The 19,712-nt window shown below is 40.5% G+C and overlaps 1 long non-coding RNA gene across 1 annotated transcript; it reads left to right on the top strand.

Moving 5' to 3' along the window:
* The first annotated feature begins 552 nt into the window (after positions 1–552).
* On the top strand, positions 553–7,888 carry LOC133414092 (uncharacterized). Its single transcript, XR_009769954.1, has 3 exons — positions 553–768; positions 2,991–3,108; positions 7,474–7,888. It is a non-coding gene; the product is annotated as an uncharacterized LOC133414092 (long non-coding RNA).
* The last annotated feature ends 11,824 nt before the right edge of the window (positions 7,889–19,712 follow it).

Raw genomic sequence — 19,712 nt, 5'->3', positions numbered from 1 at the left:
AATTTAACAAAACGTAATAGCTAGCCTGCTGGCTAACAGCACGCTATCCCTTTCAGCGTCTAAAGAGCACGTCTGTGACATTAATTGGAACAACAGAAAAAGCAGGTAATTAGCCAGTCCCTCAATAAAAATGTTGTTCAATGTCTGAATTCCCACCACATCTACTTTACTGTTGAATTGTAAATTATGGTCAATTCTCCAGCCTTCCATCCATTTTCTGAGCCGCTTCTCCTCACTAGGGTCGCGGGCGTGCTGGAGCCTATCCCAGCTGTCATCGGGCAGGAGGCGGGGTACACCCTGAACTGGTTGCCAGCCAATCGCAGGGCACATACAAACAGACAACCATTCGCACTCACATGCACACCTACGGGCAATTTAGAGTCTCCAATTTATGCATGTTTTTGGGATGTGGGAGGAAACCGGAGTGCCCGGAGAAAACCCACGCAGGCACGGGGAGAACATGCGAACTCCACACAGTCGGGGCCGGGGATTGAACCCGGGTCCTCAGAACTGTGAGGCTGACGCTCTAACCAGTCGTCCACCGTGCCGCCTGGTCAATTCTGTCTCCCTTCAAAGCAATTCAGCTCACGTGACATCATATTTTAGATGGACACTTTCAACATTCAAACTACGGCAGTAGAGAAAAAGGCTCAAGTCATCATTCAAGTTATTTCCCCTGTTTTTTTCAATCGCTTTGCCATGGTCAAATGCCATTAAAGGGTTATTTTACTGGTGGTGCCATCAGAGAAAGCTACGACTTTGCCACCCGTAAGTACACCTAACCTTATGGTGAAATGTCCTATACAGTATATTGCCATTCAAAATACTGTTCAAAATAAATGTTAGTAATTAAAAAATAAGGCTAAGAATAGGCCCAAAACAGTGGTTCAACTTTAGGAAAACGTGGATGCTAGCTCGCTAGCAAGCTACTTTTCTCATTAGTACACTGCATGTCAGAATTTCGACAAAGAATTGACTGTTGAAAAGGAGTTCCTTTGTGTTCGAGTCTTTATATAAGTTTGGGTTAGGAAGACAACTGTGAAAATTTGTTAACGTGTTAGCTAACTAGCCTTTGTTTTAAATTAGTTCAGTATTCATTTGTGCTTTGCGACATTTGAGCCATCCTTGACGTGCGTAGCCGACATAATATTCTGCCTCTGGTTATTGTTTGTATGACTTGCTGTTTCCAGAAGTTAGCTGTAGTTAGCTACAGTGGGTACAGAAAGTATTCTGACCCCCTTAAATTTTACACTCTTTGTTATATTGCAGCCATTTGCTAAAATGATTTAACTTTATTATCGCCCCCTCATAAATGTATACACAGCACCCCATATTGACAGAAAACACAGAATTGTTGAAATTCTTACAGATTTATTTAAAAAGGAAAACTGAACTATCACACAGCCATAAGTATTCAGACCCTTTGCTGTGACACTCACATATTTAACTCGGGTGCTGTCCATTTCTTCTGATCATCCTTGAGATTGTGCTACACCTTCATTGGAGTCCCGCTGTGTTTGATTATACTGATTGGACTTGATTAGGAAAGCCACACACCTGTCTATATAAGACCTTACAGCACACAGTGCATGCTAGAGAAAATGAGAATCATGAGGTCAAAGGAACTGCCTGAAGAGCTCAGAGACAGAATTGTGCCAAGGCACAGCTCTAGCCAAGGTTACCAAAACAATTCTGCTACACTTAAGGTTCCTAAGATCACAGTAGACTCCATAATCCTTAAACGGAAGACGTTTGGGACGAGCAGAACCCTTCCTAGAGCTGGGGTGAGAAGAGCCTTGGTGAGAGAGGTAAAGAAGAACCCAAAGATCACTGTGGCTGAGCTCCAGAGATGCAGTCGGGAGATGGGAGAAAGTTCTAGAGAGTCAACCATCACTGCAGTCCTCCACCAGTCAGGGTTTTATGGCAGAGTGGGCCGATGGAAGCCTCTCCTCAGTGCAAGACGCATGAAAGCCCGCATGGAGTTTGCTAAAAAACACCTGAAGGACTCCAAGATGGTGAGAAATAAGATTCTCTGGTCTGATGAGACCAAGATAGAAATTGTTGGCCTTAATTCTAAGTGGCATGTGTGGAGAAAACCAGGCACTGCTCATCACCTGTCCAATACAGTCCCAACAGTGAAGCATGGTGGTGGCAGCATCATGCTGTGGGGGTGTTTTTCAGTTGCAGGGACAGGGAGACTGGTTGCAATCGAAGAAAAGATGAACGCGGCCAAGTACAGGCATATCCTGGACGGAAACCTTCTCCAGAGTGCTCAGGACCTCAGACTGGGCCGAAGGGCCACCTTCCAACAGGACAATGACCCTAAGCGCACAGCTAAAATGGCTTCAGAACAACTCTGTGACTGTTCTTGAATGGCCCAGCCAGAGCCCTGACTTAAACCCAATTGAGCATCTCTGGAGAGACCTGAAAATGGCTGTCCACCAACGTTCACCATCCAACCTGACAGAACTGGAGAGGATCTGCAAGGAGGAATGGCAGAGGATCCCCAAATCCAGGTGTGAAACACTTGATGCATCATTCCCAAAAAGACTCATGGCTGTATCAGCTCAAAACGGTGCTCCTACTAAATACCGACCAAAGGGTCTGAATACTTGTGGCTGTGTGATATTTCAGTTTTTCTTTTTTAATAAATATGCAAAAATTTCAACAATTCCATTTTTTTCTGTCAATATGGGGTGCTGTGTGTACATTAATGAGGGGGGAAAAAGAACTTAAAATGATTTTAGCAAATGGCTGCAATAAAACAAAGAGTGAAAAATGCAAGGTGTTCTGAATACTTTCCGTACCCACTGTATGTATGCTATTCTGTCATCGCGATGTATATGCAGAATGGAAACAAGAACCAAAGAAAAAAACAAAAAGGGAAGATGATAGGCTGACCTGATCAAGTTACACTTTATGCCACCTTTCGTCTGTATATTACTATTCCTCTTGCCAATACTTTGTTTACATTTGTTTTTAACCCTCAGACGTTAACCGGCTGCTCTGCACTTCACAGCTGGTGGTGGTAGTGTCCAGAAGTGGGGGACGTTCAAGTTTTTCTTTGCGATTTCCCAGGGAACAACTGTCATTTTCCTTGGCCAAGAGGTAAACAACAGGTGTTATATACAAGATGCCCTGAGGCCTGCTTAGCTAAATAGCATACGGTATATTGGATGACCCAACAAATAGCATTGTTTGTTGTTGCGTGATGGCCTAATTTGGGCCTTCTGGCCTTTACTAACACACATAAATGTAGCAACTTGGTCAACATGCTAGTATATGATATGATATAGTTCCGCAAAAGTTTAATATTTTGGAATCACTATGTGGCTGGATAGAGAAAAGTAATAGCACCCGTAATTAACGAGACACACATTTTGGTTTTGTTTGCGTGCTAGTCTTTTAAGAAACAACGGCTCCTTGAAAATTCATGTTGACTGTTGAGCCTTGGTTAACTTCCAAAAATATGCTGCAGAAAAAGTCTTAATATTTTCAAATCCATATTTGTTTGGATAGAGAAAACTAATAGCACTCCCATTCCAAATGAGATGCACATTTTGTCCTTTCATGCAAACCATGTTGAGGAATGGTGACTCTAATTAAATAAAATTGTCATAAAGTAATAAAGTTAAGCACTTGTCTAAATGTAGATGGGGGATGTGTATGGGGGAACTAACCCCCCCCAATTTTAAAGCAACATTTTGTTGCATGTGCCAGCACTAGTCAAAACATGGTACTCTGATTAATATTGTATTTTTGGAATAAGAAGTTAACAGAATAATTAATCAATGGTGCCATGTAGGGCAAAATCAAGTGACGACAAAGCGCCAGTCGAGAGTTACTGTACCTGCTATAACTGCGCTCCATTGAACTGTGTTGGCTGACAGATTGCAGAGAGCGATGGATTTTGGAGGTTCTATGGAATTGGTTTGTCCCCACGTCTGTTATTTTTACGCATTATTAACCAAGTTCAAGGGGTGAAAATAGCTTGAGAAGAAATCGGTTAATGCTCTTGAATGCTCCACTGCCCGAGAAGTAAATGGTAAAATGGCAAATGGACTTCTCTTATATGGCGCTTAAACCTTTGTAGGGCACAATATGCTGCAGAAAAAGTAGAATATTTTGAAATCACTCCATGGTTGGAGAGAAGAAACGACGAAAGTAAATGCACTCATCACAAACTAGACACACATTTTGTCCTTGATCACATGCTCATCTGTGGAGAAATGACAGGCTATATTAAAACCCATCTAAATTGTTTAAGTTCTTGCTTGGGTATGATATCCATCCAGCCATTCTCTACACCGTTTATCCTATTCAGGGTCACGGGAGCCTATCCCAGTTTACTTCAGGTGAAAGGCAGACTACACCCTGAACTGGTCACCAGTCAGTCACAGGGCACTTATAGAGAAATGCAACCATTCAGGCCCACATTGACACCATCACTGAGTGGGAACTGAACGCACACTGCCTGCACCAAAGTCAGGCGAATGTACCACTACACCATCAGCAACTTGGATGTGATAAGCTTCAGAAAAAGAAGAAAATATTTTGGGATAAATAAGTAGAATAGGACACCCATCCCTACTTGTCTAAATGTACTGTAGATGCCTGTTTAAAATCATGTTTAAAAAAGTCAAATATTTCAGAATCAATGTGTTTTGGGCAGAGAAGAGTAATAGCACACCCATCCTGAATGAGACACACATTTTCTTATTTGATTCCAAGCTAATCTGTTGAGAATGAGAACACTAATAATAATAATAAAAAAGTTTGGCATTCAGCACTTGTCCATATGTAGATGTTTGTTTAATGTCCTGTTAGGATATGACATGTTGCCGAAAAAAAGTCAAATATTTTGAAATCAATACATTTTTGGAGTGGACACAGAAATGTAATAGCACATCCCGTCCCAAATTAGACACACATTTTGTCCTGTTATTGCATGATAATATGTTTCAAAATGACAACTCTTTTAAAAACATTCAGCAATAAGCTCTTTTTTTAAGAACCATCAATTGGTAGAAATGTGACTGAAAGTGTTCGTTGTGAATGGTTTGACTGACATTTAATCCTGGCAATTCTTTCTAATGATGATCGTTTGTCTATGCACCCCCTCAGGAAACGATCAACTGTGCAAATATTTTTACTGGAAGCTAACTAAAGTATTTCGGCATTCCCCCCCCCCGATATGTTTTGCCGGGGTTCTCCGTGCGGCAACGTAGCCCTATCTAAGCTATATTGATTCAATTTGAACCAACTCAGTGCCTAAAACAAACATGATGTACTTGAGTGGCACTTGGTGGAGCGCATACCTATTCCAAGGCTCATTTTTGACCAACTGTGCAAATTTCCTGGTTGTATGGAAATCTCTCATGCTAACAAACAACTATACAAACAAACAATGGCTTCCTGCCCCAGTCAAAATTTGGATATTATTAAGATTCATGCATTATGTATGAAAACATTAAGGAATAAAATGAGCACCCTAATTAGCCGTTTCTGATATTTTTTTGAAAACAGGTCACAGTTTTATTCAGATCATCTTAAAATTGTGTGAGTTCTGAACATGGGCCAAAGAATCTGATCAGATCTGTCATCATAGTTAGCCTTGTCTTATTTTTGTGTGTGTGCGTACCACACAGATCACAGTTTTATTTAGATCGTTTTAAAATTCTGCATATTTATGTGTTGGTAGTGGTACATTAAATGTCAACATGGGCCAAAAATAGTGTATTTATCTTAAATTTTAATGAATTTATGCCACTTTTTCCTCATAGAATCAACCTCAGTATTGCTGTTTATGGCAGATGTATAGTACAGTATCATTAACAACTAAAAAAAAATGCCCATTGGGACACATTGCCATCATCTATATTTCCAGTTTTCCATTTCCATTAGAAATGTTAAAAAAGCTTATAAAGCGTTCACAAGGGTATCTGTTTAGCTCATACAAGACGTCGTCACAATGAGCAACTTTGGTGCCTAAACATCGTTAATCCCGCCTCGGGGGCCCAAAGGCAACTCGAGTTATGTCTCTCTCTCTGGAGACGAGCATCCGGACAAAGGTGAGGTGGGAACTGAAGCTTTTTGGACCTGGACAACGTTTAGACGGTGTTGCAGGGCCTAGATTCTATCCGCAGCGTACAGGATAAGGAGGTGTCCTGTAACACCGGATCCACCGGCTGCTCTGGTTATTTGTAGGAAAACTTAAGAATAATTCCCCAAACAGCTATTAAAATTAACAGATCTTTTCTGGATTACAACATCTAATCAAAATCTTAATTTTTTGTTTTCTTCTTGTGTATGATTTTCTTGGGGGCCGGGGGGGGGGGGGGGGGGGGGCATCCTCGTCATCCTGTGGGAAAGTCGGGATAGGGTGTCCACGCAGCAGGTTTTCTGGGATAACCTGAGACAAAGCATAAGGTGTGGGAAGAAACACAAGCAAAACGCTGGCATTTCCCGAGGTGGCCATTGATAGCTTGGATTTCCAGCCATCTTTTAGTGTGTGACCTAACACCATCCACCGTGTGCGCGCATGCGTGTGTGAGGAAGTAGTGGCGTGTGATGTGGTGTGCACCCAGGTTAATATCGCACACAATAGTAATTCGCTAATTTGCAGCCATTGTGGAAGTATTGAATGGTAGTTGTGTGGATGCTCACACAAACATGAGTGCAGGTGGTGTGTTAAAAATAACTAATGTTTTACTACTCATAATAATAATAATAATAATAATTCATTTAGAAAAAAGTCAGAATATTGTGAGAAAAAAAATTGGTGAAAAATTATGAAATGAAAGTCACATTTGGTCCATACAAAGTAGTAAGATTACAAGAGAGGTTAGAAAGTTCGGAGAATAAAGTTATTTTTCTTTCAAGAAAAACATACTGCTTGATGGATAAAGTTATATTAAAAAAAAAACAACAGTTGAACAATTTAGTTTGAGGTTTGTTATAAACTTCTTTTTGCACTTGAGTGACAATGATGCATCCCACCTTTGCATTACGTTGCCTTCCTAAAAGTCAGAACTGAGTGTTTTAAACGGTATGTTTAATACGGACAGTGGTTAACTTATTTTTAGACCTCCAAACCTTTAACTTTACAGTTAAAGGTTTTATGATAGCAACAGTTTGACCCAGGAAGAGATTATTTCTATTTACTACAGGAATAATAGTTTGACAATGTGAACAAATGGAAGGTTGACATTTTTACTTTTTTCCATTACTTTTGTTTACATGTCATCTCATCTTGCACAACGCAAACATTGTGCGATCCGCATGGGAAAACCTCGTAAATGGCCCTAAACGTGCACTGACATCAAGCTGATGTGTGTGTGTGTGTGTGTGTGTGTATATATGTGTGTGTGCGTGCGTGTGTGTGTGTGTACAATAAGGAGACAAGAGTGAAGCAATGCAAAAACATCTGTTTCTTGATGACGCACGTTTTGTGTGTGTTTTTTTTTTTCATAGCTGGACAAGACGAGGTGCAGGGCGGACATGTTGTATGGAAAACTGACAAAGGAGTCATCCCGTTGTCCCATTTGGCACAATCATGTTGATGTAAAGCATGCCGCTTGTACTTGTTTACATGCGCGGCTGTGAAACACGTTGTCAGGAACATGGCGGCGTGCCAGGTAATTCTGCATCGCCTTCTTTTTTTTCCCGGTGGCCGTGCCAAACGAGACGACACCCATCGCCTGCATGGATCTGCTCTGAGTCAGCACACGAACACAACATTACAACTAGTCACTAAATGTGGCGCTAGCGAGTTTAGCCTGCTATGATAACAAGGTTAGCCACTTAGCTCACTAAACAAAATGCTAACCCTAACCCTAATGCCAAGTCAATATCCGTGGTGCTTGCGAGTTTAGCCAGCGAAGCTTAACAAGACGTTAATGAGCTACTGTGAGGCCTTGTCACGCTCGCTACTTAGCTACTAACTTTACGCGACTAACTTGAGGTGTACTTACTATTTCTGCCGCTAGCAAGCTTAGCCAGAAAAGCTAATGAAACTAACGTTCGCTTGCTAACCAAAATGCTCAAGTTATGTTACCGACATGAGGCCTAGTCGATATCCATGGCGGTAGCAAGCTTAGCCAGCCGAGCTAACCAAAATGTGAGACCGAGACCGAGAGCAGAGCAGAGCGAACTTAACCAACTAATAAGGCTAGGTGCTTAGCTCATGAACCAAAACACTTTAGACATTGTCACTATCTGTGGCACGAGCAAGAGCTAGCAATCTATTTATCTTGTTAATCAAAATATAATACTAATTTACAGTAATGCAATTACTGTGAGGTCAAGTTACTAGCTGTGGTACGAGCGAGCTCAGCCAACTTGGCTTACAAGGATAGCTACACAGCTTGTTAACCAAAATGCTAACGTTACACTGTTGACATGAGGCCTGGTCACTATCTGCGGCTCTAGCTACTTAGGTCATTAACCAAGGTACTAACCTTTCGCTTTTAACGTGCGGTGAAGTGGTGCTAGAAAGAGTAATCATCTAATCTAATAAGGCTCTCTACTTAGCTCATTCATCTACATGCAATTGTGAGGGCTAGCTAGTGTCGGCTTCTTTAACGCCTGCACATGCACACACATAGAATTGTTAAAAAAAATTTCTTCTTCTTCTTGCTAAGCTGTATATCTTAGTGTAAACATCAGTGCTTCCAGGCATGTTGCGGCACAACATGATACTGCATTAGAGGGAAGAACTCAAAAGCATATAAAGTTATAAATAGAACATAGAATAATTTCATTGTTGTTGTGACTGCTTGTCCCATTAGGGGTCGCCACAGTGAGTCACTCGTATGATTTTATGTTTGACAGTTTTTACAGCAGATGCAGTTCCTGAAACAAACTACCTATTTTTTATCCAGGCTTGGGACCGGCAGTAGCTGTGTGTTGGGGCACAGTTGCACCCTTTGCATTAAAGGCAGCAGCATCTCCCACTATACTACCAATGCATGTCAATTTATAAATATAAGCCTTAATTTTGGCAAAATGCACATTTGTGACACAAAGCTAATGAAAGAAAAAAATGACTTTTATCGTTTTGCATATTTTCAGAGTTGTGTCACGCTGCTTTTGGGCCTGAAACATGTGCCAAACGCCATGTTTGTCAGAGGAAGAGGAGGGAAAAGAAAAGCAGATGCTCACTCGGGAGGAGGCATGTGCTCCGTTCTGCTCCATCCTCTTTTCATACCAAACAGTGAGTCAAGTCAATTTTATTCATGTAGCGCAGATTCACAACAGAGGTTATCTCAAGGCACTTTACACATTGAACAGGTCAATAACCACACTCCTCATACATTATATACAGTACATGCATCAGAAAACCCACTGAACCCTACATGAATTAGCACTTGTCGACCAAGGCATGTAAATCTCCCTCTAAGGAAGAGTTCTAGAAGAGAACGCAGGCTCTTTAGGGTGACTGTCTGCCTTGACCGGTTGGGTTGACATGGAGAGACAGAGTAGAGGGACAGATGGTAGATATATCGAAAAAAAAAAAGGATAGATTGGTTGAGTGACCGGTGGAGGGACGAGAGAACAATGGGCACAGCAACAGCCGTACCATGACGACAGGCAAGACGACAATACTAGTTCGCCCCCAACACCATCGTCTCCGACTTCACCATCAGGGGTGTATTTGTCATTTGGGGCGCCCAACACAAACCCAGTCATGGGGCCGTCCACATCCGTGTAGAGCAAAGAATTTGAATATTGCACACTGATTGAGGAGTATCTGCAACATTTGCACAACCAACATTGTCCCAGATGATCGCACTACTCGTCACTTTAAACCGCATACACTCCTTGAAGTCTCGGCGCTCTTTGCACAACGGTCATTGCACCGGCCTATTGCAATATTAGTCATTCGAACTGCTGTAAGTGCTAGAGGACTCTGCATCTTTTTGCACAATTGTCAAAAAAAAAAAAAAAAAAAAAAATGTACCGGCATTACCAGATAACTAGAAACCCTTTACTGCTCGGTGACTGGTTTTTTTTTTTTTTGTCAATGTCTTTCTGTCTCCAAAGTGTTCTGTAAATTGACTGTCTGTTGTCGTACTAGAGCGGCTCCAACGACCGGAGACAAATTCCTTGTGTGCTTTTGGACATACTTGGCAAATAAAGATGATTCTGATTCTGATATTAATGTTTACTATCAACAAAAAGCTGTGAATTGGAGAAAATGCTCCTATTTCCTGAGGTAGAGAAAGTCCTTGAAACCCTTCTTGAGGATGATTATCTCACAAGTGAATCATCGCAAAGTTTTTATTGTATTTTATAAGAACATTAATTAAAATTTTATGTAGTTGCCCATTTCGACCTCTTTAATACACACATCTTCGTGATGAAAATTGACACTTGTGCCACTCTCCACTTCACCTCGACTGCATCGTCCTTGGCTGACACTGACAGCAGTGCTACTACTGCAACTGGAAAGAGCGTCTGGCTCTTGCTACTGTCGGTTACGCACATTCGGTGCACAATGAAAAAGGTTGAAACCGTTGGTAGTTTTGCTACCCTATTTCTCAATCAAGTCTTCACATGCACAGTGAGAAGATAGAATAGTCCATTGCATGAGAAGGGAGGGGGAGCGCTTGAAAGGATCATGATAGATTAAGCATCTTATGTGTTTTTAAGCACCAGACCAAAGTCTAAAACAATAATAATTGCTTTAAACCGTTAAATACTAAACTTTGTTTAGTATTCTTTATGAGGTGTTTGAGGAGGGCGGCACGGTGCGTGACTGGTTAGCACGTTTGCCTCACAATTCTGAGGACCCGGGTTCAAATCTGGAGTTGGCATGTTCTCCCCGTGCCTGCGTGGGTTTTCTCTGGGTACTCCGGTTTCCTCCCACATGTCAAGAACATGCATGGTTAATTGAAGACTCTAAATTGCCCGTAGGTGTGAATGTGAGTGGTTGTTTGTTTATATGTGTCCTGCGATTGGCTGGTGACCAGTTCAGGGTGTGCCCCGCCTCTCGCTGGGATAGGCTCCAGCACGCCCGCGACAAGTGAGGACATGCGGTATGGAAAATGGATGGACAGATGGACGTTTGGAAATTTCAGGCCCTCAGGCAATTGCCTGTGTGTGCCTAATGTTAAGTCCGCTGTGGCTCACCACTGCCATTAAAATCAGGTAAATGTGAAGGTGCAATAGCTGTAGCCTGAGTAATAACCGAGCAGAGGACAAACAGAGCATAAGGATATTAAAAAACTGAATTGCGAGAGATTTCCTTGGAATGCTGACCGTGCGCACACACGTTGATGCGTGATGCAGCAGGGTGTGGCCGGCGGGGATCCACTCCGCTTAGCGGGCCTGCGTTTCATCACACTGGAAAGCCTGCCAGGCTTTATCACTTTAATAAAACCATGGTGTGTTTGCATTGGGCCGTGTTTCATTAAGCACGCCTGGTTGGGAATTCCTCAGTATCCCGTTCCCTCGTGATGACGGCACACACGCAAACAAAAGCTCGCGCACACACGACCACCATAATGCATCCCACTGGGCATTTCGGGGACGGTTGCATGTGTTGCAATATGCAAGTGGATAAAAGCGCAACGTGTTTATATTAGTAGTTACGGTGTCCATCATCATTCGGGAACTGTACTGATACTTATCACTTTGAAAAGCTGTATAAGATGCAAAATTGAACACAAAGTAACACATGGCAAATACTGCTGGTCCAACAACAACAAAATTTACTTAAAATATCAGTATATTAGATTTTCTTGGCGCCACGGTGGATGACTGGTTAGCCTCACAGTTCTGAGGAGCGGGGTTCAATCCCCGGCCCCGCCTGTGTGGAGTTTGCATGTTCTCCCCGTGCCTGCGTGGGTTTTCTCCGGGCACTCCGGTTTCCTCCCACATCCCAAAAACATGCATGGTAGGTTAATTGAAGACTCTAAATTGCCCGTAGGTGTGAATGTGAGTGCAAATGGTTGTTTGTTTGTATGTGCCCTGCAATTGGGTGGCAACCAGTTGAGGGCTCCAGCGCTCCCGCGACCCTTGTGGGGATAAGCGGCTCAGATAATGGCTGGATGGATAGATTTTCTTACGGATTCAAAAATGTCAATACAAAATGAGCATAGTTATTTTTGCATTGCCAGAGCTCGTGTCAGTCACGAGATGGTGCAGGTGTGCCAAATTATTTGGTGGCATGCGACGCTATGCTAACAAGAAGCAAACAAATGACCAAGATCAAGGCTTGACTTTGTTTGCTCCTCACTGTTTAAACATCCTTCGGCTACACTTAATGCTCGTAAACCATTGAATTCATTAATAATAATGTTGTATGTTCATGGGGAATACATAATGATTATCAATAATTTATTAAAAATACATTTAAACGCTTTTGCCTTTCCTGTTTGCACATTGTAAATGACACTTCACTGCACCAATACTTTTGTTAGTTATAAATTATGCGTATCTCCACATTTATTTTATTTTTGTACAGAAAACATTATTTTTTAACCCCCCTAAAAATTCAGGAAGGGAGGTTTTTTTTGTGGTTTAAATATTTTTTTATTTTAACAAATTATTTTTAATTGACAAAAAACAAGTCAAAAACATTTTGTGAGTTTTTCATTTTCGTTTAACAAAAAACAAAAGTGCTATTTTTTCTGAGTATTTAAAAAAAAAGATTTTTATCACCCCAGATACTTAAATTTCCCCCAAGAAATGTTTTAAACTGCATCCATCCATCCATTTTCTGAGCCGCTTCTCCTCATTAGGGTCGCGGGCATGCTGGAGTCTATCCCAGCTGTCATCGGGCAGGAGGCGGGGTACACCCTCAACTGGATGCCAGCCAATCGCAGGGCACAAAGAAACAAACAACCATTCGCAGTCACATTTACACCTACGGGCAATTTAGAGTCTTCAATTAACCCACCATGCATGTTTTTGGGATGTGGGAGGAAACCGGAGTAACCGGAGAACACCCACACAGGCGGGGCCGGGATTTGAACCCCGGTCCTCAGAACTGTGAGGCAGACGCTCTAACCAGTCGTGCACCTTGCCGCCATTTTTAAACTGCAAAATACAATATTTTGATTAAAAAAATAAAATAATACACTGAAAACCATGTTTTAAATATTTCTTTCAATCATATATAACATATATATATATATATATATATATATATATATTTATTTATTTTTTCCGGGGGGTCTTTTTTTCTGGGGGGTATTTTGTTGAAAGGATTTGATCAGATGTTGAACACAATTTTTTTAAATGATCACAAAAATACATGTTGAGAGTTAAAAAAAACAACAAACATATTTTTGTACCTAAAAGTGTATCATTTGAAGACACAACTCACAAAATGTGGATAAACTTGCTTTTTGTTGGCCAGCGATGGTTTAACGCTTGGCAAATGTGTGAACTTGGGCTAACTTGGTGATGGTCAGTTGTTTAACGCAATTTATTCATAATAAATGATAAATATTTAATAATGCCATTAGTTACCAATATACACGATGCTGCATTCAAGGACTCGTCTTCTATGTACCTTTCAAAACTGTAATACTAAAAATGCATTGGTGTCGTCCCAGACTTTTTACTGCTGCTCAAGTGTCCTGGGAATCGGTCCCATTCCAATTGTGAATCATTGTCCAGGCTGCACAACAGTTGCCAGTGTTGCTACGCTTGCTTACATTTAACGACATCAACAAGGAGATAACCCTCGATTTTATGCAACATCGACATCTGATTGTCCAGTATGGGGTTTCCAAATTGTATTTGCTCAAGAGACAAATTTGGAATGTGCCTGCTCCCCAGGACTGAAACTTTCAAATAGTATAGTATATATATATAGTATTCATATACTTATATGGGACATAATGTTGGAATATTGCAAGAAAAATGTTATAATGAAAGAGAATAAAAAGTTAACATTAAAATAAAAAAAGGGTTAGGGTAACAAGAATAAAATCGTATCGTTGGATTTGGAAGGTAACAGAACTGAAGCAAAAAGCTGCATTTTCAGTCAAAATGAGGGCGGATGTGAACACTTGCGATGAGTCACAACAACATCAAGTTGGAAGTGTTGCTCGTCTTCCATGATGATCAGGTCAGTCCTCTAATGACTGACTATAAATTTAAAGGGGGAACAGACCATTTTTGAAAAACAATCTGGAATCCTATTTAAAAAAAAAAAAAAAAAAACTCAAAAACAAAAAGTACAAAGGAACCTCCAAAACCGAACACAATGAAAATGTTTTATTTTTATTTTATTTTATTATGCAATGTTTAGCATGTATACAAATATGTATGTGTGTATATATATGTACATAATTATTTGAAGCATAACCAATTTTGAAATCAGAAGCCAGTAAAAACTGTTCAACTATTGTTCAATATATTTTAAAAGGGACATTGGCAACACAACAATGATTGTGATATGTCAACGTTATGAAAAGTAAAGACAATTTGTGTTGTGGCGTTTGCAATTGTTGTGACCGGTCTCGGCCACTGTAGTTTTTTTAAAATGGAAACAGAAGGAATTAATTGGCTTTACATTGTTTCCAGTGGAAAAATAAAGGTTTTGAAATTAAACAAACAGAACAGACTGTGTTGTAATTAAGTTCTAAAAGCAGAACTCGGTCGAGGCTGCAGTGCATTAGCATCAAAGGAACGCAGTCAGTCATAGTTAACAAGGATTCATAAGCTTTTGTTAAATTGCCTCCAGGGGGACATAATTATTGTCAAATGTGTCACCACAGTATATTCTAGCATAGCACTTCAGATGCAGCAGATTGCACAAAAATTATCACAGTGGAGGAATTTCAGTGCCGGCATAAATCAGCGTTGGAACTTTATTGGACGACAACCGCGTCCAAATGAATCGTCCTTGTATCAACATTTGCCTCGGCCGCCATCTGACTGACATCAATCAAACCGAATGCTCTTATCTCATCATCGGAACTCCGCGGTTGGTGGAAACGTTGTCACGTGACCCTGGATGAGCTCAGGCTGCAAAAGGATGCTTGGTCAGTCCGGTTAAACTGGTTGTATGACTCGTTGTGCGGCATTGAGTATGCCTAATTTGCCTCAATAAAGACCTGAAGCCACTCGTTATCGCTAGACTGTGTAAAAACAAAATACTTTGTATTATTACATATCGGTTCTTTGTAATAGTTGGGCAAATCATAGATTTTAGTAGCAATTACATTTTTACATAAGGCCAGATAGGTTTGGATTCCCCCCCCCCCTTAATCAAAATAACAAGAAAACATTTCCAAAGAGCATTTTGTATTTATTTGGGTTGTCTTTGTGAGATATGAAAATTGGCTGGATTAGCCGAAACGTTTAAGTGATAAATCTGCAACAAATTCAGAAATAAAGAAGGGGGCAAACACTTTTCCCGGCGGTGTAAACTAAGAAAAATACAGTATTCATTATTTTCTAAAAAAAATTCGAAAAATGTGTTTTTCATAGCGAGGCAACAATTATTATTTTTGACCGCTACAAACTACAAGCACAAAATTTGCTTTTACGTAAAGCCCCCCCCCCCTCCCCCCACACACACACATACAGTCCTTCCCTCAAAACTACTATTTATTTGATGAAAAACATTATTTTTTATTTTATGAAACATGTGGATATTTTTGCTTTTCACTGGGCAGAAATGATCATTTAAAGTATTTAACGCAAAAAATTTTTTTATTTTTTTTTTATTTATTTATTTATTCCAAAGGCGAAGATATGTTTTCAATTGGGCAGCAACAAAATTAGAGATTACGTTGTTTTGGGTATTGTGTTCATTAAAATTATAATTAAAAAATACAATTAAACAGAGCGATTGAAACTATTATCAATACTAGATAAGTATATAGTGCATCTGGAAAGTATTCACAGTGCTTCATTTTTTTCCACATCTTGTCACGTTACAGCCATATGCCCAAATGGATTCAAGTCATTTTCCCCTCGAAATCCTACACACAACACCCCATAATGACCGTATAGTTTTTTTTGGTGATTATGGGTGGGGGAAAAAAGGCCACTTGATAACAATTTTGACCATTTAACATAATAGGATTCTCCAGTTTCTCCTGTGTGTACGGTTGAAAGTATGTAGCTAAACAACCAATGAACCAACGTTTGTGTCCATTGGCTGCCAAGGCCGTCCATCGAAACACGGGCTTCCTCTCGGACCGCAGACCAAAGTGGTTGTGACCTGTCAGTGTTGATATTTTGGTTAGCGTAAAACTGCGACGGTTTACAGTATGTACTGTCATGCGGTTTAACTGAGATAAATGTATGAGTACATGTTTAAAAAATATATACTGTACCTTATGTTGAAAAAAAAAACAAAAAACAAAAAAAAGTGGTTCTGATCTAAAATGAAAGATTGAGATGTTTCGGTGCTGAGGGTTTCAGAAAAAAAAAAAAAAAAAAAAAAGAAGCCGGACAGAAACATCTCTGGCAGTGGATTACGACTTGGTATGTGCAGGGAATCAAACCTGGGGGTCACCAGAGTTTAAGGCCACGCTCGCTGCCATCCCCCCAAGCCCCCTCCAAAACCACAACACCCTCACTTTCCACCATGTTGCTTCAGCGCGAAAAACCACCGGCTGCTTCCTAATCCTGCTCCTGCGGTGGGGAAAACACCCGTACGACTTGAACGTGTTGGAGAACGTCACCAATGCTTCAACGCTAACTAAAGATAGAACATGAGAGGCGGTCGACCATTACGGACCCTTCCTCCAAAATTACAGCCATCCCTTCTCGAAGAAAATATTTACACTGAGTCCTGACAGGGTATGGTATTTCCGGTATTTTTTACTCAACTGCAGATGTGAAGGAATACAACAAGACGTGTCAAGTGAAGCTGGAGTTTAAAATGCACACAACATTGTGAATTTTGCACACTAATTGTTGTTAAAGATAATAGATAAAGTAAGAGCAATTTACAACATGCAGTAAGATTCCACACTTTATTTCCCCTCAGAGGCTGCTTTGTTAGGTTCTGTTGTTTTGGTTAGCAACGGACTGTATGCATGTGAATGATAGTGTGTGAGTGTATGGACTAAAACTGAGCAAATAATTACAGCACCAGCCTGTTGTTATTCCTAATGGGAACAGGGAGGGATCTGTTTATTTTTCTTATGTAGATGATGCAACAGTGACTTATTGGGGCACAGCATCAATTCAAGGATATACAGTAGTTAAGCTATTCATTTAAGTAAGCCTAGTCTGGTGAAAAACAGAATTAAAATCTTGAATTAACCCCTAACCATAGTTTTAGTTTTTTTTTAGCTCACATTTTTTGCATGAACTGAACCCATTTTTTTCTCTGATGGGAAAAGGGAGTGGTCTTGTTGAGAGAATTCATTTTTTGGGGGGTGGAATAGGCGACAAATTGGGGCACAACAGATTTGGGTCAAACCTGAAACTAAATCTTTTGTTTTATAGCATAGAAAACGTAAAAGTTTCGAAACTGAGCCTCACAATGTTTGGAAAGGTGCTGTTGTTTTGGATTACAAGCGACTCGGCAGTCAATTTTGTAAATGTCCGTGTGCAAACAATAGTGTAGTTCAGAGACAACTAACCCCTTTTTTTTCTGATGGGGAAAAAGGGGAGTTTTATATGAGAGAGACATTTATTTTTCCCAAGTGGATGCACGTAGGTTAATTGAAGTCTCTAAATTGGCCCTAGGTGTGAATGTGAGCGCGAATGGTTGGTTGTTTATGTGTGCCCCGCAATTGGCTGGCAACCAGTTGAGGGCGTACCCCGCCTCCTGCCCGAAGATAGCCGGGATAGGCTCCGGCACTCCCGCGACCCTTGTGAGGAGAAGCGGCTCGGAAAATGGATGGATGACCAATTTGAAGAAATTATTTATCATACTCATTCCAGACTGATTTGGTTCAAAGCATACACAACGATGTTATCATTTTCATATTTTATTTTAAAATTTGTGTTTAAATTGTATCATGATCAGGACCCCTAAAATACATCAATGTTCACCAGGATGCATGCGCTTGCACAAATTGGGGGGTTAATAATGAATGACTTTTGGACAGCGCCAATCCAAAGTAAGCATTATTATAGTATTATCATATTTCTGCACTTTACCTTCATTTGTATAACAAGTAAAACTGGTCCTTGAGGCCAAGAAAAGAGACAGTTACAGACATAAACAATAAAATGCAGCAGGAGGGAAAACAGAGAGAAGATAAAGAGTTCTTTTCATGTAACTCAGAGCAAATTGACTTTGTATGAACGCTCACCACAGTTTTATTAGTGTTGCCGTTTACTCACACGTGCTTTCCATTTGCGGGGAGGGTCGAGGGTCATCGTACGTCTTAATCAGCCCATAATAAGTGTCAGCGTGAACTCTCCCCTCCGTCGTCCGAGACTTCGCGGCTCGGGTGGCCGGCGGCTGGAACCTCTGCGATCGCAACAGATAGCGACATTATTAATCAATGCAGAGATGTTCTCGCGATAACCTGACATGACGCTGCTCGTGTTCGCGGATCATACCGCGACGCGTGGTCAGACGTGACCATAATGTATCCCGGATCACATTCTCCTTGTACAAAAATAAAACAAGAAAAAAAAAAAAAAAAAGAGTTATTTTGTTATAATAAACCAAATGGTGACAACCTTGGCTGATCAACGTAATGTTTTAAGATGATTAAGGGTGATAAACGTTTCTTCTCAGATTAAAAAAGCCTTTGACTGTTTTGACGACGAGCTAAGACTCAAGAAGGTGAAGACAGGAATCGATCAATGCGACCTGGCTTGAATGAAATGAGTAGCAACAACCGTGCATAATCAACGTAATGTTTTGAGCACATAAAGGTTTGATTTTGGTAAAAAAAAAATCCATTAAAATTCATGAGCAAAGGCTGAAGATCGTGAAAATCGTGCGGCTCAAGAAGCCAGTACGCTATGAATCGAGACAGTAAACATAAAAGCCAACGACAATGATAATAAAAGTTGAATTTTACTCAACAAAAAAAAAACCTTAGACTCAAGATGGTGACTGGTCGGTGTTACTTTGTTTGAACAAACCGAGTGCCGACAACCTTGAATCGTGAATGCAATGTTTTGAGAAAATGATTACATACTGTTCATTTTCCATGCACACATAGTATGTTCTGGTTCACTTTTGACCAGGTCCAAGAATATCGTCACAATAATTAAACAGATCTTTTAAAAATGTATTAATACCCTGTCTGACAATAATAAATGCATTATTAATCCTTAATCAATGTTTCAGAGAAAAGGGAAAGTGTATTTTGAATTGCTCCATTGCAAGCACTTCTTTTTAGCAGGTCTAGGTCTCGCACCTGTCTACAGGTACCTCTATGAGTCATCTTAGACTATTTTACTCGTTCACTGTTTCAAGATTCCCTCCTGGCCCTTCAACGACCAGCAGATGCATATTTCTGCAGAAACGTGTAAATGTGGGCCAGCAGACAGTTCTCAAGGCTGTTTCAAACTCCCTATTGCACAATGTTACCACTGTGCCATACAAAAACACAAATTTATGGCTTGCCTCAGTGTACACAAGCTAAGTAGCACCCACAGTACAGAAGAATGAGATTTTTAAAGATATTTTAGAAAAGTCCAGGGTGAAAGAATGATATTTATGGTATTTCTGTTGCTGTCAAATGTCAAAATCGTCAAATTTGACAGCAGCGATCTGCAGACGCCCTGGACGCCAATTTTGGTGCACGTACAGATCTTGAGGA

This window comes from Phycodurus eques, chromosome 15 (genome assembly GCF_024500275.1).
Source record: "Phycodurus eques isolate BA_2022a chromosome 15, UOR_Pequ_1.1, whole genome shotgun sequence".
Lineage (NCBI taxonomy): Eukaryota > Metazoa > Chordata > Actinopteri > Syngnathiformes > Syngnathidae > Phycodurus > Phycodurus eques.
This window is presented reverse-complemented; position numbering and strand designations above follow the sequence as displayed.